The sequence below is a fragment of the Lactuca virosa genome, chromosome 7 (genome assembly GCF_052849685.1).
Source record: "Lactuca virosa cultivar CGN04683 chromosome 7, Lactuca_virosa_CGN04683_v6, whole genome shotgun sequence".
Taxonomy (NCBI): Eukaryota; Viridiplantae; Streptophyta; class Magnoliopsida; order Asterales; family Asteraceae; genus Lactuca; species Lactuca virosa.
Genome location: NC_136432.1, coordinates 54,896,347 through 54,922,126, shown reverse-complemented (window position 1 = coordinate 54,922,126; position 25,780 = coordinate 54,896,347). Strand labels below are relative to the sequence as shown.

General features: G+C 34.7%; 1 long non-coding RNA gene across 2 annotated transcripts; it reads right to left on the bottom strand.

Annotated features, from left to right (window-relative positions):
• Positions 1 to 14,062: 14,062 nt before the first annotated feature.
• LOC145125671 (uncharacterized) lies at positions 14,063 to 25,722 on the bottom strand. 2 transcript variants are annotated; one of them, XR_013716098.1, is made up of 9 exons: positions 25,457 to 25,722; positions 25,335 to 25,379; positions 17,109 to 17,172; positions 16,804 to 16,860; positions 16,455 to 16,561; positions 15,037 to 15,321; positions 14,866 to 14,941; positions 14,690 to 14,724; positions 14,063 to 14,247 (listed from the first exon to the last, which is right to left on the bottom strand). It is a non-coding gene; the product is annotated as an uncharacterized LOC145125671 (long non-coding RNA). The 2 variants fall into 2 exon arrangements; XR_013716099.1 differs by having other exon boundaries at positions 17,109 to 17,169.
• Positions 25,723 to 25,780: the final 58 nt, after the last annotated feature.

The window sequence follows — 25,780 nt, the reverse complement described above, 5'->3', positions numbered from 1 at the left end:
GACTGGATTCGGGTTCGTAATGATATGCTCGGAACCGATTGATCTCTGTGGGATTATTCGTCGTTTGGAATTGATTCAGAGAGAGACTGGAACCTTTGGATTCGGAGTTTTCGTATACGAGTTCCAGTCACATTCTTTTAATCAGATGCTAAATTGGGGAAGAAGATATTAAAGTTTCATTTTTGGTCCCTGCAACTTCAACGATTTGACTGTTCTGGTCCCTATATTTTTCGTGACTTGGCAGTTTTGGTCCATTTCCAGAAACGGTTGCAAATGAAGGGTAGTATGATGCAGAATTGTTAATTTAATCCCTTGACTTTTAGCAATATGACAATTTCAGCCCTTTTTTCGAAAAGTTTGCAAATTTAAGGGCTGGTGAACAGTTTTGGATTTTTTAATGCACATATTTTTTTCGTGAACAGAAAATTAAGGATTCTATCAAGTCTTGGCGGTTCGGAAAGTCGTTTTTCGCAATAACGTCAAATTTTTTCTACTTTTTCGGATTTAAAATTTCATTGTTTATATCATTTTATCGTGGGGGAGCACAGTAATTATTTATCCATTCAAGATCATTCTCATGACCATTTGAAGGTTTTATAATCACATTTTTTATTATAAATTGGGGGAGAATTTGGTATGGCCATTCGAAATTGGATTTGTGACTTTTCAAATTTGAAGATTTTTGATGAAGCTTGTGGTAGAATTATGAAAGTAGCTTTTACAGTAGTAGTTCTTCATCGAGCTCTTCTAAAGCTTTTACAGAGAAGTAGCCTTTACAGTAGAAGTTCTTCATCGAGCTCTTCTAAGGCCTTGATATATCTCCGACTTCTAGTATTTTTCTCGATCAAGTGGCGTTACGAATCTTAAAATTTGGGTTGTTACATGATATTTTTTGGTGGCTTACATCATTAGCTTATTTGAAGATCATTGTGACTTGGAGGGGGAGTTCTTCAAAGACAAGAAGTGATTTGGTTTCTTAATTCTGAAATGGGTTTTTATGGAGGGTTTTGCTTTCTTGAAGATCTTTGGGATTACATCAGAAAATGAAGTTTAAAAACATTACTTTAGTGCTTGGTTCATATATATATCCTAGAACTCGTTTTTGAAGACTATTGAAGAATAAAGATTCGTGGATTGCTTCAAATATTCCTCGTTGCGAGATCTTTTCTTATTTGTTAGATGCTTGTTTTGGAAATTGAAGCATTGTCATCCATTCCAAACTTTGAGGGGGAGATTGTAGGGTTCAAAGTACTCCAGGGATTATGGCAATAGGCCCCCTTGATGAAGTGTAGGTTAAAAGCCCAAGACTTGTCTTTTCCCAATAAATAGTCGTGTATTATTCATAATTAGGGTTAAGAGTGAGGCAAAATGTAGCCGCCAAACATTGTGAGGTTTTTTTATGTAGAGTTAGATTCTTTAGTCTATTCTGAAAGTGTAATTTATTCCTCATGTTTTGAATAAATCGAGTGATAATTTGACATATCTTCTTTATTGTGTTTGTCCTTATTTTCCGCATCTTGTTCATGAAATCACAATTAGGGTTTTAATCCCAGCAGACAAGATGGAGTTTTCTTTACGCATCGTCCCTGACGAGCTAACAAAAATCGATAAGTATACGAAGGGACTACCATGGGAGTATGTTGTGCCAGTACGCCAGACACCTACTCTCGAGGCAGCTATCTGGGCTGCTAAGTCTGTTGAAGAGATGATCAAGAGTAAGGATCTTCAAGGTCCAACAAGAAGAGCAAATTGTCGAAGTCTGGTTCGAAGAAATTTTGAGGAGGAGGAGGCGAATCAAGATGGTGTGAGAAGTGCAAAAAGAAGCATTTTGGAAAATGTGGCAAGGATGTGACTTGTTTCAAATGTGGAAAGTCTAGGCATTACGCCAATGAGTGCACATTCAACAAGAAGGTGTGTTTCGGATGTAATGAAGAAGGGCATATTTCTAGAGACTGCCAGAAGAAGAAAGAGGAAGCGAAACCTAATGTTCCATCGAGGCCACAGGCAAGAGCAATCCAGATGACCCTGGAAGCAGCAAGGGATGAAGCAGATGTCGCTTCAGCTACCTTTCTTGTAAATGGATTGTCTGCTAATATATTGTTTGACTCTGGAGAAAATTACTCCTTTATATCACACAAATTTGGTGGAAGACTAGCATTGCATGTACATAAACTTGATAATGCTCTGGTTGTAGAAGTTGCCAGTGGAAAATTCATACCTGTTAGCGATTGCATTAAAAACATCATCATCAACTTGAACGGGAATAAATTCCACGAGGAGTTGTTGCCCATTGAGTTAAACGGTTTCGACATCGTACTAGGAATGGATTAGCATAGTGCAAACGATGCCGAGATACTATGCAAGAAGAAGATGGTGAGAGTAAACCCACCTGGAAGAGAGTCATTTATGGTGAACATAGAGTAAATTCTAGAATCATTTCCCTGATGAAAGCTAGAAAATATTTGTCAAAAGGATGCACATCGTACTTGGCATTTATGATCGATGTAAAGAATGAGAAGAAAGAGATACAAAGAATACCAGTGGTGTGTGACTATCCGGAAGTCTTTCTCGAAAATCTTCCTAGATTTCCCCCTGATATACAAGTGGATTTTTGAATAGATTTGTTGCCAATATCTACACCAATAGCAAAAGCATCATCCCGATTAGCACCGACAGAGATGAAGGAGCTTATGATGCAACTTAAGGAGTTGGAAGTTTTGAACCTTTACCTGTACCCATGGGTAAATGGGAAGACATCACCACGGATTTTGTGACTAAACTGCCCAGGATGAAGAACGGTCACGATATGATTTGAGTAGTCGTGGATCGGTTCACAAAGAGTGCACACTTTGTAGCAGCCAATGAGAGATGGTCTATGGATAAGCTTGCAAATGCTTATGTGAAGGAGATAGTAAGACTTCATGTTGTTACATTAAAGATTATATCAGATCATGACAGTCGTTTCACATCAAGATTGTGGAAAAGTCTACAATAGGAAATGGGTACGAAGTTGTGTTTAAGTACAGCCTACCATCCGCAGACTGATGGTCAGAGCGAAAGAACAATTCAAACATTGGAGGATATGTTAAGAGCGTGTACCCTAGAATTCCAAGGTACGTAACTAGGATGAGCATTTACCCCTGGTAGAGTTTTCTTACAGCAATAGTTACCATTCAAGCATTAAGATCGCACCTTATCAAGCCTTGTACGGACAGATATGTCATACGCCGTCTTGTTGGCTTGAGACCGGAGATAAGCAGTTTATGGGACCTGAAATAGTTCATCAAACTGCTGAAAAGTTAAAAGTGATTAGAGAAAGGGTGTTAGCGACTCAAGATTGCCAAAAGAGATACACTGACAAGAAGCGACGACCAATGACATTTGAATTTGGAGATTCGGTATTGCTTAAAGTCCCACCGTGGAAGGGACTTATAAGATTTTGAAAGAGAGGAAAGTTGAGTCCAAGATTTATTGGACCATTCAAGGTTCTTCAGAGGATTGGGAACCAAGCGTACAAGCTCGAATTTGTAACATACATAAAATTCATGAAAAAATTAAACTTTTTGACAAACTCGAAAACCATCATTGTTTACAAATTGTTTTCAAAATAAGTTCAGTATCAGAGTAATCCCAAAATCATAAACAAAACATGAGGAGGTCCACGATCAAACCTCTGCCTTCCCACGAACATCTAAGGTACCTGAAACATAACCCAAAACTGTAAGCCCAAAGCTTAGTGAGTTTCCCCCAAAATACCAGTAGATAGAAAATAGCAAGCATAATAACAACATACTATGGGCCCAATCAACCATCGGGTTGGAATACCCCAGGCCCTAAACCATCGGGTTGGAATGCCAACATATTATGGGTCCAATAAACCATCGGGTTGGAATACCCCAGGCCCCTCAACCATCGAGTTGGAATGCCAACATACTATGGGTCCAATCATCCTCGGGATTGAATACCCTAGGCCCTCAACCATAGGGTTGGAATGCCCTCGGCCTGTTGACTTACACACAAAGCAGTGAAGCCTCAACCACCAACCAACCATGTGCACATATAATAGATAATCATGTAACAGTCTATAGCCAGACATACAGATCTATAGATCACTAAGCATAGCAACATCCTAACTACCAGGATACCGATCTAACAGATCATAATAATACAATAGCATGCAAAACATGATATCAATCCAATGGGTCGGCATTGGTGCCTTCGACCCGTAAGTACGTGAGGACAACTCACCTCACAAGCAGCACAAAACTAACAAGGTCTGACTCCAAATCTCAGCTCTCAAGTCCAATGCCTACAACCATCAAATGACCAATTCCATCAAAACCCATAATACCCAAAATACCCAAAATACCCTCAAGGTCAAACTTGGTCAAAGTCGAAGTCAATGGTCAAGGTCAACGGCCTGGGTTGACCCAACACGTCGTGTTCCCTTTTTACCACACCGTGTTCCACAAATAGTTCCACAGATGGGAAAACTTCAGCAAACACGCCGTGTTCGCCAAATTCCCAACAGCTTAAGATATTTAGCTGCCTTTTCGATCCCAAGAGTACTAAAGCTCAGATCTGGACTATGAATGTGGTTAAGAAGGATAAAGTTTCCAACTTTATCCTTTGGGACCGCAAGAAGGTCCAAAAATCTAAACTACATGCTTAAACATGCAAGGGCTCAACCATAAATTCCTCAATCCTTAAGATCCAAAGTCCCCTCCTTCCAGAAGTGGTTCAACCACCTAAACCATTCCAAAGATTTGTGATTTTTAAGACATGCATGTCTTGAACCCATATTAGGTCAAAAAGGAAATTCATGACCTACTTTCTATGCATGGCATCAAAACTTTGGTTGGAACCAGATCCAAGCCACTACAAGGTCTCCTTGACCTAGAGATTCATAAAGTTGCAAAATTTATGAGATCCCTCCATGCATCAACCCATAACAAAGAGAAAAGGGGACATATCTCCAGATTTAGTGACTATGAGTGATAAAAATCGGGACTTGGGCACTTACAATGGCTCAGGAGGGTGCTATACTGAAGTATAATGCTTGCTAGCTGAATCCTTGCTTCCTTCTTTCACCTCCTTCCTTCAAAACACCAACTATCTTCACAAATGCGAGAGGAAAGGATTAGGATTTCTTTTTGAGCTTGAGAGGGCAGATGGAGGCTGAGGGTGGACAAACCCTAGCCCCCAAATTCCTTTAATAGTTGAATAAACCTCGAAGTATTAGAGTTTCTCATACAGCAGTTAACACGCCGTGTTCAGAGGGAAGACATGTCGTGTTGCTCAGCCAAAACACGCGTCTTCTAATGTCTATACATGGCGTGTTGGAGGCACATGAAAGAGCTGGAAGTACCTGAACATCGGGATGTTACAGAATTGCCGGAAGAACTGGATGGTATTCATAACACTTTCCATGTGTGTTATTTAAGGAAGTTCACGGGAGAAGTTCCCGATATAATTCCACTTTCGGAGTTAAGGATGGATAAAAATAAGAGGTTAATCGAAGAGTCTGAAGCAACTGTTGACCGTAAAACGAAGAAATTACAATGCAAGATGATCGAATTGGTGCTTGTGCAATAGAAACATACGAATGGGCCGAACCTCAGCTGGGAAACAGATAGCGACATGATGAGTCAGTATCCACATATGTTTGTTGATGCATGATTCCGGGACGGAATCATCCTAAGGAGGAGAGAATTGTAACGTCCGTGTTTCTAGGCTAAGCATTATTATAAAGATGTAATAGTTAAGGTCAACAATTGTAACCTATTTTAAAGTAATCAAGAAGAATTATTTGAGTATTATGTGATTTATGTGATTTATGTGTAATATATGTGCTTATAACGATGTAATAAAATAATAATAAAAATATGCATCAAAAATAAAATAATAGATAGACTCAATATCTATGAATAAAGTTGAATTGGTCGCAACAAGGATTTCGGGGATATAAGGAACGCTGAAATCCGACTTATAACAAAGAAGTTATGACCCGTTGAAGTTTTGCGATAAAACCGGCACGACACTGTGTATAAAAAGTGAGTTTGCAATAAAATACTTTTTAGCCTTAGAGATCTATACGAAATTCGTAGCATATGTTAAACCAAGAGCGTGCATATCTAGAACATCCAAATCTGACTTCGTATGAGGAAGTTATGATTTTTTTAATATTTAGCATAGCAGTGTACAACCCGAAAATCGAATTTTAGATCAATCGATTTTTAGCCGACACAATCTAAACGAGAATCGAAGATCTCGTTAATAGGAGCTCAAATATATAAAAACAGACAAAAACGGACGTCGGATGACAAAGTTATGAATTTTTAACAGACTTTATATGTATAAGCTTGTTAAAATATAACTTTAAAAATAAAGTCAAAATTAGCCAACAGGGTCAAAAAAAAGTTGTAGATCACGTCGCTTCCTACACGTGGATATAAAGAACGTCGGAAACAGAGCTTGTATGCGAAAGTTACGGAATTTAGAAGTTAATTAAATTATAGGAGGATGTGAGGCTGACACGTGGCGCGATCCTGACCATTCCTTTCTCTCCACGATTTCGCATGCGATGATGACACTTGCCCCTCGTACGTGTAGTGTAGGGCCTCGTACACCCAGCAAACCAAGTATGTGCAACGTACTCCGAAGCTAAGCCCAACATACTCCGAAGCCCTCAGCCTATAAATAGGTGCGAGGATCACCCCAAAAATTCACACATTTCCCATTCTTTCTCTCTCAAACATTCTTCTTAGCCCTTCCCATTCCCTAGCACTCCCCAAGTGCTAGAGGTGAGTCCTGGAGCGCCAGAAGGCTCCGAGAAGAAGAGCTTTCGGCTCAGAAGTTCTGCCCCCGCAGACCCCAGCTCCTAGCTAAACCCCCTTGTAAGTGAGTTATGCTTACCCTACTTTAAGCATAGCTTATGTTTAAGTTCATCATCGTTATTATGAACCTATAAACAATATATGTACTAAGTATTATAAATTATGCAAAGTGTTATTATAATACCTTTTAACTGTTCGGGGTACGGGGAATTTGGTTTGAAGGGTCGCATAGGGTTGTTGGATTTCAGAACAACTTAAATGCGAAAATAGTCCCGCCCTCCGGTGTTTCATGTCTGGCCTCTGTCTGTACATAGTAGTTGAAAAGTATTGTTTAACACTTATATAATACAAGAAAAACAATATTACCTAGACTAATAATTAGTCGCAATAAATATTAGACTAAGATCTAGTGATAATGATACTAGGTTTCGTCGAAGCAAAATAAAATTCTTAGAATCGAAGCGCTGCCCGAGTTTGGAGTCATCGCTTTAACAAGTGAGTGCATAGTTACTTTCATCTTACACATAGATATGAAGTATTTAATATAAATTACATGTTATGTGTGCATATTATCTGTGTTCTTGATATCTATGCTGGATGAACAAAATATACATGTTTTATTTGATTTAAACTCTATATGTATTTTATACCTATAATTATGATGGGTAAAGATGGGTAGATGATATAGATGATGAGAGATGAAATGAAATGATGATAAACCTCGATGTTTAAGCTAATTTAGTCATCTAGCAGAGTATAGATGACGACCACGGACTATTCTAGACAGTCTAGTGGAACGCTGGCAGGCACGCAACCTCTAGGTGTTTGTGAATGATATATTCACCGGTGTACTCCATCCCCCTCATGGTTGCCTTACTGACATATATTGTTGAGGAATCCCCTAAGCAGTATTGTCTTCCCGATGACGATCCTTAGGCTAGGTCCCTTGAATTAGATGCTTTAGGGACAGAAAGTGAGGATAACGTGAACGGGTAATCAGGTTGAATGATTTGATGAAATTAAAGAACTTAATTATTGTGGGTTGAAAACCCTATGTGCTCACCAGGCTCCCAATCCTGACCCACTCGGTTTCTTGTATACATGTAGTGGCAAGAGAGCACAGGAGTGATGATCTGATGAGAGATCAATGGATTATAGGCCATTAGAATAATAGATGTTGTACGTCCTATACTATTTCTGTTTATGCTTATGTACTGTATTGACAATGACATCCCAACGTTTTTAAAATAATGAAAACCCATTCCTTCGGGAATGCTTTGACAATTTACTTATCATATTTTTGGGAATAAATTTCGCAACATATTTCTTCAAAGTATACTCTGGTTTTCAAATAAAGCATAAACAAATCGGTCTTTTCTAGCCGTGAAATTAGGGATGTCACAGTCCTTGCTAAGATCTCTGGCATAAAACCTTGGGAGGTGATAATGATCACCTTCCTTGTTTAATTGTATTGATTGAAATATAAATTACAAAAATGAAAGTATGTAAACGAGTACAAGTATTGCAGTCAGTCTAGTTGTGTGTAGTATTTGAAGTACATGTGTATTTATAGTCTAGTCTAAATAACCATAAGTCTGATATTTCTAGGGTCCTATCGAATAAATATGAGCATGTTGGTTTGACTTGGTATTTCCAGGTCTATTGTCTGATTAAAACATTTATTCGTTATAAATGAGTCTTATGTTGACTATTTCTGCACATGTGAAAAAAAGACTAGAAATATATTTGTTAAAAATGTTAGGAAATAAGAATGATAATAGTTAGGATCCTGAGATATGCTTGGGATCGTGAGAATTCTTGAAGATCCAAGATCCTGAATAGGGTTGAGGATCTTGGCCCTAACAATGACTTTTAGTAAGTAAAGTACTTGTGAGTGTTACATAATATAAGAAAAGAGTAAGTGTGTTTAAGACGTTGATGCGATTGTAATTTGAGAGTCTAAAAAGAGATTTAGTTTGATATACCCTTACTTAGTGAAATTCTGAGGACAAAATCTTTTTAAGGGGAGAAAACTTGTAATATATGCCTTTCGTAACCAAGTATCACTTCAAAAGATATAAAATGATATGAGGCAAGTAGGTAAAATAAAGCTTGGAGTTACTTGAAATTGGATATCTGTTGTTTAACAAAATGGAGTTGAGAAAGTGATAGATCTTTTAAAGAGGAACATGTGGATATAAAGATAGTTTAAAACAGAGTTCATATGAGAAAGTTATGGTCGTTTGAAGTTGAGATGAAAGTAAGTTGCTATTTTGAGAAAGTCAACGGAAATCAAAGTTAATGGTCAACTTTTGACCACCACGACATGGAAGTATAATGGCCACGACGTGGCAATGTGTGAATCATAATTACACGTGTTAACCGAAGAGTGACACATGGCGAGACGGAGTTTATTCAATCACTATGACGTGGTAATAGATGTACCACGATGTGGAATGAGGCAAGTCACTAAGACACTTGGCGGGAGAGTGTGCCACATGGTGAGACCAGGATTTAATTGATTTCCACGACATGGCACATAGATGGCCACGGAGTGGCCACTAAAGACTATAAATATATAAGTCTCATGTCATTTGAGGGAATTTTGGCACGCGGGATCGTAGATATTGCTCGGGAGTCGTTTGTGGGAGATTTCCACGGTGAAGTTATATCATTGTACGGATGATACAAGGTCGAGTTACGTGATACATTGAGGTATCTTTTACCTGTTAAATTATATTTATGATATTTGAATATTATTAAGATTAGATAGACCCGAGTGTATTACGAGTATTCGTGATATGGTGTTGTTACAAACATGTTCGTAAGATCAGTGAGTAAATCTTACGATTAAAGATTTAGTCAAGACTATGAGGGTTATAAACCCTTATATTTGAGAAATACCCGTTCTAAGAGATTTAGCTAATGGCTTACGTGTTAAGCCTGTTATGATTATATTATAAGATTTGGTTAGTTTGGTGACTAGATGTCCCGAAGGGTCGCTAGTAATGAATTATGACAAGTTTTGAGAAACTTGTTATATAATGATTATGTGCTACCACAGGACGAGCTGATAGGCAACCAAGGATTAAAAATCGGAACTTGAATAAGTTTGTTGACTAACCATGTGAGTAACACTACTCTAACATCCATAGATGTGTTATCTGTGATATACATTACATGATTTATATGATTAATTATTAATAAGTAATTGATTGATATTGGATATATCGAGTATTCTGAGAGATTAACATTCGATTGAAAGATTGATTTTGATTGATGAGATAGATTATAACTGAGAGATAAATCAGATTATAAGATAGATCATTTCTGAGTAATTGTTATATTAGATTTGTGATATATGTGATATTTATGATATGCGATATGTGAATTATAAACAGATCTAAATAATTGATTATTGTTGAGAAATTATTCATTACTGTTAGTTGGATCATTCTCGAGAATACATTATAATTGATAGATTGATTACAATTAACAGATAGATCAGGATCGATGCATTGGTCACGATCGAATGATAGATTATGATCGAGAGATTGATTCCCATTGAGAGATAGCTTATGATCGAGAGAGATACATTATGATTGAGAGATAGATCATTGATGAGAATTAGATCATTAATTGAGAGATAGATTATTGACTGAGAGATAAAGTCTAATTGATAGATTGATTGTGAATGAGAGATTCATCTTGAGAGAGAGAGAGAGAGAGAGAGAGAGATCATTAATCGAGTGAGTAATTACGATTGAGACATAGATTATTGACTGAGACATAGATAATTGATTTAAAGATAGATTATGAATGAGTGATAAATCATTATTGAGAGTTTGGTTATGAGAATACCACTAACTGATATAAATTAGTTGTTACATATGTAAGAAAATCAATTATTATGTGTTTTATATGATTTATTTGATTATGTTATAGTTGTTGTTATTCACTAAGCCGTGAGGTTTTGTTATTGTGATGATTTATTTTGTAGGTATATTATTGTGACGTCTGGCCCGATCCTTTATTTACGATCCTTGTGATAACTATTTGTATCCTAGAGTGCTAATGGACACCAAAATTGTTGTAGATTTTAAAATGAGAAATTAAATTTTTGGGGTGTACATGATGTGAAAACCTGAGTGTTACAGATAAACATTGAACATAGCGGAATTGTAACGGGTCAGCAGATCAATTGATCATTTATTTCATCGCTTGGAAAAATAATCACTTATCGGAAAATTTTCTTCAATCATAGTCTAAATCTTGCTTGTTTTTTGCATTATCACTACCATACTTTTTGTGCCTATGATTAATCAGAAAAGCGCGACTCCAAAATTTCAAATCAATAGTCTTAAATGTCTCGTATGAAAGTTACGAAACTGTCATAAAACTTCCCTAGTGTAGTTACAAAATTGTTTTGTGGACGGATCGGACCTAGATTGAGTAGGGGTTAGATATCCAACAAGAACTTATAAAAAAAAAACGAATGCATAAAAATCTTAATAAAAGCATAAGCAATTCATTTAACTCGTGTTAGATTGATTGGACTTTTACCATGTAGGTTACGTGGCTCACAAACTAACATGCCTTTAAGTTTTGATGTCAACTAGAACCCATAAACCACGTTCCATTTCTTCGCATATTTCACATGTTGAAAAAACAAGAATTTGATCATTTTGATGTTAAAAAGTAATCTCTTTTTGTTTGTTTTTTATAATAGTGACTTCAAATTATAATATAAAAAACAGAGTAAACATCGTAACGCCTTCTACATGTTTCTTTCAAAAAGTCCCAAATTTCTTAAATTATCTTTACTAACAATTTTGATTTAATATAATACTTTGCTGACGACTATGCGCATTTGTGCCTATATAGTCTTTCAACGTCCTATTCAAAAAAATAAATAAAAATAAATAAAAAAAAACGGTTACACCTTGTCAATGCCGACAGATCTAATTTTGTAATATCAAATTCCAAACGAGAATTTAACCAACACTAGTGTGTCATATGTGTACATTGAACTTTATCAAATGCTACATTTTCAACGGCGGTTACAAATATTTAATTTTAATTTTATTTACATTTAATATTTACAACTTTTACACTATTAAGCTTACTTAATATCAAACAATCGTGGATAATTAGTCTACCAATGCTTAAACTAAAACTAATCCCTCAATAAAAGATCAAGATATACAAAAATAGAATTAAGCCCCACTTTCCCAACCTTGTGTTTGCTTTAACGGAAATCATCAAAATTATCCCATATGACTATAAAGCATGATGCTAAGCCTTCTCTAAGCCTTGGGGTAGCATGATGCTAAGCCTTGGAGTCCGTCCCTGATTCCTGAACGCATCCTAACTTCTTCACACACACACACACAAAAGAGTTAAGATCAGTTCAAAGTCTCGGAGCAAAAACAAAATAAAATATCTGTGAATATACTACAAACTCATATGACCTTTAAATTTGAGCTAAATTTAATATAAAATTATTGTCAATATGCGAGCAAAGTATTAAAGTTTTTAGACCTACGAAACTACACTTTTTTTATTAAATCAAACAAATTTATTTATAAAAAAATTAATAAATTGATCTTAAATATTATAAAAAGAAATTCTAAGTTATTGTTAAGATGCAAGGTCATTCAACTTTTTTCACCTACATTTATATATAAATGAGTTCAAACAATTTTAAATTAAAATATTGTAAAACAATTACTATTATACTTAACTTAAATTTTGTATTTCTTGTTGTTTTTAATATATTTATAAGCATATAAGACCATAACTAATTCATAAGAAAATCCATTTGCAAAGTGATAGAATCAAGAATAATTTGGTAAAAGTTAACAGGTAGCCTATATATAGGAAGTATTTTTCAAATTAGCTTATTAGTTTATTGGATTTTCAAAAAATCAATAATCTAAAAAAGTGTTTGAGTTATTTAAAAGTGTTTTTTCAAATAGCTTTTTGATAGACAAAATAAGATAGTTTTAAAAAGCTACAAAATCATAGTTTTTTTTTTTTTTGGATTCTTAGTTTTTTAGCTTTTCCTACTACTTTTTACCTCTAAGAAGCTAAGTGAAACACTTTTTAAAACCAATTTCTTGACTTTTTAGTTTTTCACACTATAAAACTAAACCCAAACAGTTACTAAAATCTTCTTTTCAAAAAGTTATAAACCAATAAGCACTTTTACCAAAAACACTTTTGAGATTAAAAGACACTCCCAAAGGCACCCATAATCTTTATTATTTTTAAAGGGAAAATATCAATGTAGCACATTAAAGTTAAAGTATTTTTCCGATTTAGTCACTAAAGTTATATTTTGCGCAATAGACTATTAAACTCTTATTTTACCTGTTAAATTAATCATTATCCCCATTTTAAAAGGTTTATCGGTTGTCATGCCTATGTGGATGTCTGATGTGTCAAATCTGCTTACGTGTAACTCATATGTGGCATACTGATGTGGCAAAGAAGGTCAATCGGTCCAACAACCCTATTAATTGAAGCTCTAATTTGGACCATTACTCACTTCTTTCTTACCCATTCGTGCAAACTCAAAATTTTCTTCCTCCGACTATTGCCATCTTCAAGAAAAAAATGTCTTCCAGCTCGTCGACAGCTACAAGAAACCTGAAGAGTCAATAATTCAATCGAGTATCGATTTCACAGGAGTAAATGAACATGATATCAAAATAAATATGGTTTTAGCTCTCATTATCTGGAATGTAACAAAGGTACAAGTAAGTGTGAAGAGTAAGTGTACAAATTACCTATGCTACAACATTATTTATAGTGCTATCAACCGATACAAAATATACAGGAAGACTTCGACAATCAAGTACAGATACAAAAGCGCTTCTTGAAATATATAGATATATCAAAGTCACGTAAACTTCAATATAAACAACAGACACAAATAATGACAATAAAAACAAAGACTTTGATATAGAATATCTTCGCACCAACATAACTCTACATTCTCCCACTTTACGAAGAGTATTCAAGTCTTCAAATAGATGGTAGTGCATTCACCTTTTCCATCAAGGTACCAACATATTCTCTTCCTGATTTCCATTATATCAACATAAAAAAATTTCTTGCACTTCGCCATCCTTAGCAAAAGGTTTTTCAGCTTTGCTGGTGAATACACATGTAATGCTTCATAATGCAAAATAAAACATCATACATACACATAAAGACAATCTATTACACAAACCATACTGTCAAATACAAAACTATGTTCCAAATCCATCAAAAAGTAATTGTCGGGTACATATATGACTGGTAAATAAAGGTTGCGACATAAGTAGTCCAAGTCTTCAGAGACCTTATCGAGCTTCAATTGTGTATCAACATTAGCCGACCTAGTACTACTATCACCCAATGGTCACTATAAAAACCCAAAAAACCAAATTAAAATTAAGAAAAATAATTGTCCTTTTTCTTTTTCTAAATATTTTATTTCTTCTTATTATAAAATTTAATTTTCTTTTTCTAAATTTATCATTGTACTTTTATATTGTAACTTTAACTTATAATTGAACATGTTACAAAAGACGTGAATGCCCTTCATTGAGAAAGGCCTACAAAACCTATTCAGTCATGACCCATTTTAGTTTATTATGATGGAATCAATGTTGAAATGGAATAAATCGGCCATTCGTAAAGTAATGTAATTCCTTTCATTTTGTTCACTTTCATTCCATAGTTTTGGATTGTTTCTTTTCACTCTAACATGATATGGAAAGGAATGAACGATTATGCAACTTTTTAAGGGTATGAACCATTACAAAGATAAATAATTGAAAACAATAAAAAAAAATCATGCTTACCTTTTCACTAACTATTACAAGAAGGATCGCATTGCCTGTTGATGGGACCAAATTAATGTCATATTAGAATTCTTTTCCATATGAATCAATAAAAACACAAAAAGTAGTGATTTATTAGAAAAACATTAACAAAAATACAAGTATATATACATGGGGCAACATCATCAGTAATTTACCAGTTTGTCCAGAGCAACTTGCATACCCTTGGGTGTGTAACCATCCATTTAGTAAGCTAGAAATGCATAAATATGACTGATGAAAAACAAAAGATGTCGGCTCATATCTTTGTTATTTTCCTCTATGAAGTGATAATAGATAAAAATTTTGTTAAATCAATGAAAAAATACCACTTTTTCTTCTGTTCTGAAGCTTTGTAGCCTCACTGTAAGCTCTTTCTCGGAAGTTCTTTGATAGTTCTCGATCTTCAACCTTCATTAATGTAACGTCCCAAAAATTACTATCTAAAAACTTTATTTTTAAACTAACAGAAACGTCATTCATTCATTCCAAAATCCATCAAAATGTGATAATGTATAAAATAGTTATCAGAGTACAAATCATGTCATAAAATGCGGAATACTAGTGGATATGGTGTGATCATGCCAAGCCCTTCCCTTTCGAGGCAGAAGTACCTGAAACCATAAACATAAAACGGTAATCACAAAGCTTAGTGAGTTTCCCCAAAATACCACACACCAAACATACATAACAACTTAAAACTAAATTGCGTCTATTTCACCCCTTCGGTATCTTACAACCGATAATAGGTCTATTTTACCCCCTTCGGTATCTTTTAACTGATACTAGGTCTATTTCACCCCCCTTTGGTATCTTTCAACTGGTATTGGGTTAATTTCACCCCCTCCGGTATCTTTCAACCGATATTGGGTCTATTTCACCGCTTATAGCTAAACATACAATCGTATCAGCAAGAGTCACAAAGACAACAAGCACATACAAGCATATCAAAAAGTGTCACAAAGACAACTATCATCCTACAAACGTAATCCAATAGGCCGACATTGGTACCTTCGACCCATGAGTAGAGTGAAGAGACTCACCTAACAATCGATGATCAACCGATACTGCTCCTACTGTCGTGAATACAAATGTTATAAACCACCTATACATCCGTACAAAGTACACCCTTATCTTTCCCTCCAAAACTAGGGGTTTGACCAAAAGTCAACGCAAGTCAAAAGTCAAAGTTGACTTGCCACGTCATGGTCATCCATGGCCACGTCGTGGCCCTAAAACGACAAAACAGACGCATTTTCCCCAATCGACACGTCATGGCAGCCTAGGCCACGTTGTGGGCACTGGGTTCAAAGTGTCTTAATTGGTTAAGACAAATCCTCTTTATCCCTTGAGACTCACCAAGGGGTCTAGATCTCAAGTCTGAGGTCCATAAATCACAACCATGGCATGGGCTTAATCAAGAAGCACTTAATCCCTTAAGTATCAAAGCTATTTTCTCCAGAAGAGCTACACTAAAACCAACTTAAATATTGGTGCTTTTTAGTCATGCATGTAATAGACTCAACCTAGGTAAAAATGGGGTTTATGGCCAAAAACTTATCCATGGCTTAAACAACCAACCAAAATTTAGATCCAAACCATTAGCTACTCCAAATGATCTAGAGATTCATAATGTTGCAACCTTTATAAAATCTCACCATCCCAACTAACAAAATTATAAAGAAAATGGGACAAAATCCAAGATCTAGAAACTTATTATCAAAAAGGTGGAGCCTTGAACACTTACAAGGGTCCAGAATCGAGCTAGGAAGGGAAGTAGGGACTTTCTTGATGATCATTGGCTTACTCCTTCTTGATTCTTCCTTCAAGATCTCTCAAAAGCACTCAAGAAAGCTTCAACAATGTAGGAAAAGGAATTAGGGTTTCTTCTGAGTAAAAGAGGGTGGTGGAGACTGAGGGTGAGCAAACCCTAGCCTCCGCATTCCCTTAAATAAGGTGCAATACCCAAAAATTAGGGTTTGAAATGTCAACAGCGGTCATGTCATGGCGAGACAAAAGTGACCCGCGACCAGAAAATGCGTCACCACGACGTGGCGAGTCCCAAAGTCGAATTTTAAATTAAGAATAAAACATACCTTAAAACCGGATGTTACAATTAAGCCAACTAAAATTGTTGTTGCATGCTCCCTTACCTGTGAATATATATAATAATATCATTATTTTATTCAAATACAAAACAAGAAACTAAACAAATTAAAGCAACAGGGTGACAAACTTGCCTCCACTTGGTTATCTATAAGTAACGTCTCAACTGTTTTCTAGATTTTTTGTTTCTCATCATTGGAGAGGATGCAAGTGTGCTTATGAGAATGATTTTAAAACCAAATAAAAATCTGAAAAAGTTGCATATCATTCATGGAAAGAGCTTATGGATGCATACCTATACATAAAGCTTCTTAGAAAAGTCAAAGTTTCAAATATGGTCCTCCAGATGGGATGTTCTGCTGAGGATAAAAGAATCAAAAAGCTTTTCAAAGTTATTCACTGACAGATTTGCAAAGACTCGGTTAAGAAGAATTGAAAAGATATTGCCCCACATGATATTCTAATGATAAAAATATTAACTTTTGTTGAAGGCTAATGACAAAAATAGTGCTTTAAGAGATTAGGAAATGAAATCCTGTCTATAATTGGTATGTACTTGACCCGAGAGTAGCATGGTCCATTTTGGGTTGCATTCACCGAAGCAATTTGATAGGAAGGATATTTGAGAAAGTTGTTATTTGTGATTTATTAATATATTATAAGTATAATATATTAGTTGAGAAATCATATTATTTAATTAGTATTGATCAAGAATTAATTTGGAAATAATTCAGTGATCAAAAGAGACTAATTAAATTAACGGGGACTGATTAAGTAAATCAGTGATACTTATATGGATTATTCCAAGAGTTTCAACTAGTAAACCCTAATCCACTTCCTTGGGCCTTTAATCCAATAATCTATATGATAAGCCCTTTGGACTAAATCTTCATGGAGTCCACAAAGATTTAGTCCACATGATCAACATGGATTATTAGCCCAAACTTTGGGCTAATAATCCATGTTGATCATGTGGACTAAATCTTTGTGGAGTCCATGAAGATTTAGTCCAAAGGGCTTATCATATGGATTATTGGATTAAAGGCACAAGGAAGTGGATTAGGGTTTACTAGTTGAAACTTTTGAAATTCTACACTATAAGTGTAACCCCTAAAACCCTAAAATTGGCATTTGTGCATTCCAAGAAGATGCTAGCCGTTTTTGGTGGTTCATAGCCTCTCTCTCTCTCTCTCATTTGTCCTCCTCTTGCTCTTGGTGTTTTGTGAACCATTTGAGGCATCACACTTGAGGTGCTAAGCTCTTGAAAGGCCAAAACTCTACAAGCTATAACAAAGAGGTAATTGTCTAACTTGTTTTATGTTTCAAATATCAAGTTGTATGCTAGTTATAGGTTTCATGTTTTGGATAATTTTTGTTGCATGTATAACTAGAGAAAACTTAGATCCAAAGAATTAGGGTTGTATGTGCACCATAGGAGTGTTATAGTACATAAAACCCAACAGTGGTATCAGAGCCATGAGTTGTTTTCTGTTATATTGATGCATGGCTAATTGTTCAAAGTTGAAGCAAGTCGAAAACTACACTCTGACAGAAGGACTCGACGAGTCCATACATGAACTCGACGAGTCCATAAGCTGACTCGACGAGTCGGACAGTCTCTTTGCAGTTTTTTGGGTTTTTTGGCCGGTTTTGGATTATGATCATTACCACAAACTGTTTTGGTTCATAAAATTTGATTTTGTTGATATGGTAATGAATATCTCCATCCAATAACATTATGATTGCCAAATTTTAAGATAATTACTTGATTTTATGAAAAACTAATTATTTGTAAAATTTGAATCATTTTGCTACAAGAGTTGGATTAGATCAATTTAGTAAAAGATAAAATTATGATTATTTTATTAGTTTTAAATTTGATCTAAATGGTTTTGAGATGTTACAAAACTTGCCATCAAGTTTTGGAACTCAAAAGTTTTTTAAGGAGTTACAAAACTTGTTGTCAAGTTTGGGATCCAAAATTTTTTTTCAAGAGTTACAAAACTTGCCATGAAGTTTTGGAACTTAAAAAGTCTCTTTTATGGAACATTAACTCTAGTAATTGAAAGGTTTCAAAAAGGTGCAACTCTTGGGTTCATAACTTAAAAATTAATTAAATAGTTTTTAATTTTGAATTTTTTATATTTAGAACCTTGATGCTTTTGAATAGTTCAATTACACTCTTATGGATTCTATTAAGTTAATTAAATGTTTAATTAAGAGAGTATTATTAAATCCATAATCACATGGTTTAAGATTAATTAAATTAAGAGTATAATTCATTAATAGATTAAACCACCTAGTATTTTAAAAGTTTAAAATACACCCTTATACTATATAAAATTAAAAGTTTAATATATTATATATGTATAAGTAAGGTCAATCTTACTGTTAGTAGGCCTCATTCACGAAGCTGGTCTATAAGGGGTGTTTAAGGAAACTGCCTATAAAATGACGATTGAATGAGTATCCACTCTTACCCACCGCAATCTTGACTAGTGGAGGGTTGTTAGTCGAACGGGTAGGATAAGACACTAAAACCTCATTAAAAGTATAATGAATTATAAAGCAACTAAACCCTTATAAATTCAAAATCTTAGTTACTTTAGGAGAAATGTGAATTTGATGCTAACCCATGAAATTGCACATTGCACCTTATTGGTCAGTTAGTGGAGCGTGTGTGGTTAACTGGCACACTAATACGAACTAATGAAGGATGGAAATGGGTTTCTCGTAAATTATCATTGATCAATGGAGCGTGTGTGGTTAACCGGCACATTGATTAGGTGATTAATGACATAGAGAGTACCGAGCTAATTTGCATGGTTATTCACACCTTGTTTGTGATCCTCGGTATCCCAGTCACAAACTTGAAGGGCATAATCGAGATTAAACATGCCATTGAAAAGTTCAATGAATCTCAAAAGAATCTAGGAATTTCAATTCATTTAAAACCTAATATTCATTTTCGTTTTTCATGGTGGAAATTGGTAAATCGTCATTTACCTACCTTCAAATATTTTGAATTGGATTACGGCATCCCTCTTCCGAATTGCAGAATATTGTGTTAGGTCCTAGCCTTAATATATCATTTTGGGTGTTATATTAAGGACTTAAATAAATTAACTTGAATTTCTCCCTTGTAGATGTCTAGTTCTGACAACTATGGTCTTCCCGAATCTTATGGAAAAAGCTTTACTCATGAAGATGATGTTCCCAGAAATCATTCTTCACTTCCTCCACCTCCTCCAATAATTCTCCCTGACCCACATGTTCGTCGACTTGAAAAGTTCAAGGTCACTCAAACCCTATTGGCAATCAAACACCAAGATGGAAGGTCTGTGTGTGCACACGTCTTAGAGATGAAGTCACACATTGACAGGATAAAAATGTTGGGTGTCGTTGTCTCGAGGAAGTTGGTTGTTGACTTGGTTCTCCAATCACTTCCTAAGTCATATAGTGAGTTTGTTAAAGACTACTATGTGACAGACCACGACGTGACCCTTATCGATCTTACCTATTTGCTAATTGCTGCTGAATCAGAAATGATTTGGCGCACTGGTAATGCAAATTTGATTGGAAGATCTACTTCCCAAACTTCCATGGACATTGACAATGGAAACATTGGAATTCCAGAAAAGATTTATCTTCCCAAGGGAAAGGGAAAGGCTAAGTCTGAGATTGTCCCGTGTGCCATTCCAAAAGAATCTGTTTGTTTCTATTGCCAAGAAAAGGGGCATTGGTTGCGAAACTGCCTTATCTACCTGCAGGATCATGAGGATGGTAAAGTCAGAGTGTATAACTCTATTTTGGGTAAGTCCACTATCTAACTCTATTAAGTTCCTATTTGAAGATTCTTAATACATGATGTGATAAGATCACATTTTGATGTTTTGTAGGATCGATGAAAAAAAAGGAAGCTTAAAGGAAAAGCATGTTGAGTCTGATCGCGAAGAGATGGATTTCGATCACATGGTTCGATGATCGGATTTTTGAGCTGCTACTTAGGAGTTATGATAGATTGCTTAGAAACATGTAGTAACACAGTTTTCATTTGTAATTGCATTGTAAGGACAAGATTTTCCGCAATTTTATAAATAAAGAAAATTTTGATTTTATCTTGTTTCATATTTCCTTGCAATGACATTTATGAAAATTGGAGTTTATATATTGTTAGCAATATTGGAAAATGGATTTGATTTTTTCGTTTGTGGTAGTGTCAAAAATTTACCAAATACGGAAAGATTCTCATCACCCAAGTTTCAATTGGATAGAAACTTGGAACCATGCAACTTGTAATGTATGATGAATGAGAACCTTCATCTTTGAGAAATTAAGACTAATTCCTTGTTCACATGTATATGTGAGTCAAGTGAAGGACTAGGGGATCGGGTACACTTGGTTGTGTACTGGTCAGGTCCACCACAAAGAACGATAACACTATTTGTCATGATTCACTAAAATTTTAGTAAATATGGTTATGCTTACAAGATTAAGTGTCATTCTGAATCATTGAAAAAGTTTCAATGTATGGCAGAACGAATAAGGAGAATCAAATTAGGCAGAAAGATAAAAGTTTCTCCAATCTGAAAGGAAATGAGAGTACTTTAGTATCGTGTTTTATGATCATCTTAATGATTATGAAAACCATATCACAATTGATCCTCTAAGGACACCTTAGTGCACTTGTATGGCTAAGAAGAGGAATCGGGAATTGTTGAAATGGTTAAATCAATTAAGGTGAGTCATACTTCGTTTCAAAATCAAGTCTTAGAGTCATACTCCAATATTGTTCCTTGAGTGACATATCTTAAGTAGGTTTATAAGACATTTAGAATTGGTAGTTGTGATGTATTTAAGACAAAGACCAACTAAGACCAATTATATGAAGTGTTTTTCCTTGATAAGAATCCGCACTAACTCGTGAATATTTGTTTGTCAAGGAGTGTTTCTTGACAAGAGAATCTTATATATCAAGAAGTCAGTGGGAGTCTTAAAGATCTTGAAAAGTTTCAAGAACTAATCAAGAATAAACCTATTGTTTATTACTAGCACACGACTTGAGGTTCATAACCTATCGTGTTGACATATTCTTGTTTCTGTGCCCATTCCAGTTAAAGTTGACTATGCATGTGAGTTCTATGAGTTCTCAGTTGTTTGCATAAGGCATTGCACCTTGATCAGTGAAAGTTCATTGATCAGTAAGGGTGAGTTGCTAAGCAACTTGGAAAACATGGTAGGCCCTTGTGCTGCCAAGTGGCAAGAAATTAAGATTGAACAAGTTCAGTCCATATGAGTTTGAATTTGTCATAGACCTTGTCTTATGATAATGGTTGGAAATGACAGATTCACATGGATAGGAACACATACACCATTAAATCTAAGTGGTAAGGTTTCTCTCTAATTCATGAAAATGATTGTGAGGAAACGCTTTCAATAAGTAGATTTTAAAGAGTTAGCAATTGTGATATTTGCATTCTCAAATTCGATTATGATTACGACATCCCTCTTCATAGTTCGAATTGTGAGAAATGGCAAATAGTTTGAACATTCGGGACTTACTGCCGTAAGTTCTAAAATAGTTTATACATGCATATGAGCTTTCTTATAAAAGGTGTATGAGCTTAGATAAAGGATTATCGAAGCATCTCGTATCAGAAATCTGAACTATGGAAAGAAATTCAATAAATATTGATTTCTGGAAGTCCAACGGATTTCTGGATACATGTCAAAGCTAGTGGGAGCATCAGTGTTATGCTAAGATAATAATTATTATGCTAGTGGGAGCATAATTATTATGGTAAGTATTGCGAGTTAGCAATACTATTTATAGGAAACAAAGTTCTAATTTGCAAAGTTGCAAAGGTTGAAAAGTTGTTTCGCTATAGTAAGGGAGAGGATACTTATACTTTATTTCGAATCTAAAAGTTTAGATTGAAGTATTAATCAAACTTAGTCATGGATATATATGAATACCATGTTGAAATATTTCAACATTGGAAATTCTATATATAGAAATATTATAGCAAAAGACTGGTCAAGTATCATGTCTTTATGTAAGACATTATGAATCGTATCCCATATGCTTCGAATATAGGATCGATTGCATATGCTATAATATTCATGTGTTCTAATTTTCCAAATGCCTAGGGCATTAAGAGGGAAAAAGGACTAGAACCGGATATGACTAAAGTGGTTAAACAACTGTCAAGGACAATCTAAGATTCGCTAAAGATTGATTGCTTATGGACAGCTAGAAGTATAGTAATGGATGGACCATATTGACATTATTATGAATAGACATAATTCTATTAATAATGCATTGTTATATGACAAATATGGAAATGTTTTCATAATGGGAGTTAGATATTAAGAACCTATATGTAGGTTAGAAACTTTTATGCAAGAAGGATGTTCAAAGGAATGTACTTTGAATTTGAGACTTCTTCCTTGGAATTGTTTTGTTATCAATATCCAGTGGAAAGTTTTGTAACGTCTCTGTGACTTTGGTACCTCGACATTAAAAAATATATATTGCATGATAGTTTAGAATCTAACACATTCTTATAGTGGCAAGAATGAGGTATTCTTACACTAGGTAATAAGGATTTGGAATTGTGAAATGAGCATCATTGAAATGTTTTCAATTAATGTATTTCACAAAGTAAGGACCATATATAAACATAGTGTGCATGCTTGGAGCATGGGATAACTATTGTTTTAATTCAAGTATTAAGTTGATTAATCGAAACATTATACTATGAATAATGTGTAATCAATATGGTGATTAAATAAAAGATGTTTTATTTATATTCAAAAGTTTTGAGACCATATTGGATTCGATTATTCTTGTGTTTCACTTTGCATGTTTTGACTTCCCGAATAATAAGATTATTCAAACTATCCATAGTCGATCATACTTTGGAAATAGGTATTGAGGCAAGACTGTCATGAATCCGTTTGTAGATTGTCTAAGTGTTAGACATAGCACAAGTTTGCTACAGTGTTCATGAGTACTCCTGTAATAAGATTTGAATATTGGATTAAACTCACGCTCATGTGAATCACTTCATGGATTTCATCACGAGTGATTGTGAAACGATAATATCTTATATTTTTGAAACGGATGCATATAGTTGCATTTACAAGTCGGTTGCACATTGATGATATGTAAACGCACTAGTAACTTGGTGTTATAAAACATATTGTTGTGTGTGATTTGATGAGTAAATAGACCAAGCATATGAGTCGAATTTTATCCGTTCCTTTTACCCTAAGAGGGATAAAAGCGATATCTGTGGGCCCCTCGATGATTTAGTGATGACAACCCTAAGCGCTTGGCCAAGCCTTGACTGATTTGATTTGTTCAATTAGTCAGTTGTCATAAATCGGAAATCGAGAAACAACACATGGACAGAGAATTATTATAATCCATGTCTCATGTCCATACGATATCTAAAATGGAGGAATATATGATCCCTTATCTAATGGACGCGTTAGAGTTCGACAGCGGCTTTTGAGAGCTACGATTGCTAGTCGGTTTTTCAAGTCATACTTGCAATTATAGTTATTAGACTTATCCAAGTGGGAGACTGTTGGATTAGGTGTCTAAGCCCATAACTATAATCGGTATGTACTTGACCCGAGAGTAGCATGATCCATTTTGGGTTGCATTCACCGAAGCAATTTGATAGGAAGGATATTTGAGAAAGTGGTTATTTGTGATTTATTAATATATTATAAGTATAATATATTAGTTGATAAATCATATTATTTAATTAGTATTGATCAAGAATTAATTTGGAATTAATTTAGTGATCAAAAGAGACTAATTAAATTAACGGGGACTGATTAAGTAAATCAGTGATACTTATAGTTTGGGCTAATAATCCATGTTGATCATGTGGACTAAATCTTTGTGGAGTCCATGAAGATTTAGTCCAAAAGGCTTATCATATGGATTATTGGATTAAAGGCCCAAGGAAGTGGATTAGGGTTTACTGGTTGAAACTCTTGGAATTCTACACTATAAGTGTAACCCCTAAAACCCTAAAATTGGCACTTGTGCATTCCAAGAAGATGCTATCCGTTTTTAGTGGTTCATAGCCTCTCTCTCATTTATCCTCCTCTTGCTCTTGGTGTGTTGTGAACAAGTTTAGGCATCACACTTGAGGTGTTAAGCTCTTGAAAGGCCAAAACTCTACAAGCTACAACAAAGAGGTAATTGTCTAACTTGTTTTATGTTTCAAATATCAAGTTGTATGCTAGTTATATGTTTCATGTTTTGGATAATTTTTGTTGCATGTATAACTAGAGAAAACTTAGATCCAAAGCATTAGGGTTGTATGTGCACCATAAGAGTGTTATAGTACATAAAACCCAACAATTTCATCATCACACTTGAATTTTAGTTTTATATCAAATTAAATAAAGTAAAAAAAATGAATTCTTGTATGAAAATTGAAAATCATAGCAACTGAATATTAATATATCATATATAGATTACGAAATGCTTGCATACCTTTATAATTCTCTTGTATATGAACATTTCAGCTCGTCTTTTTACCTGTTATTAACAATTTTATAAGTTTATTTATTTTTCACCATGCTAAACAAAAAATAAAAGAAACTAATTGAAAAAACCTGATTGGCTACTGATGTTGGAGGGGCTTTCACTTGACATTTAGGGCAACATAATTTGTGCTAGAAATTGTTGTTGGTTGGTATTGTGGCTTTTCAAGGGTTATTATGTGTATGTAACTGAATACAAATGGACGGTTAAAAGTACCACAACAACTGATACATGACAAATTTAGAGGTTCATAAACCTTCTATATGTAATAAATTATAGATAATATCAAAAAAAAAGTATATATTTATATATATATATATATATATATATATATATATAATACTCCCTCCGTCCTAAAATTATTGTCTACACACAAAAAAACACACACAGATTAA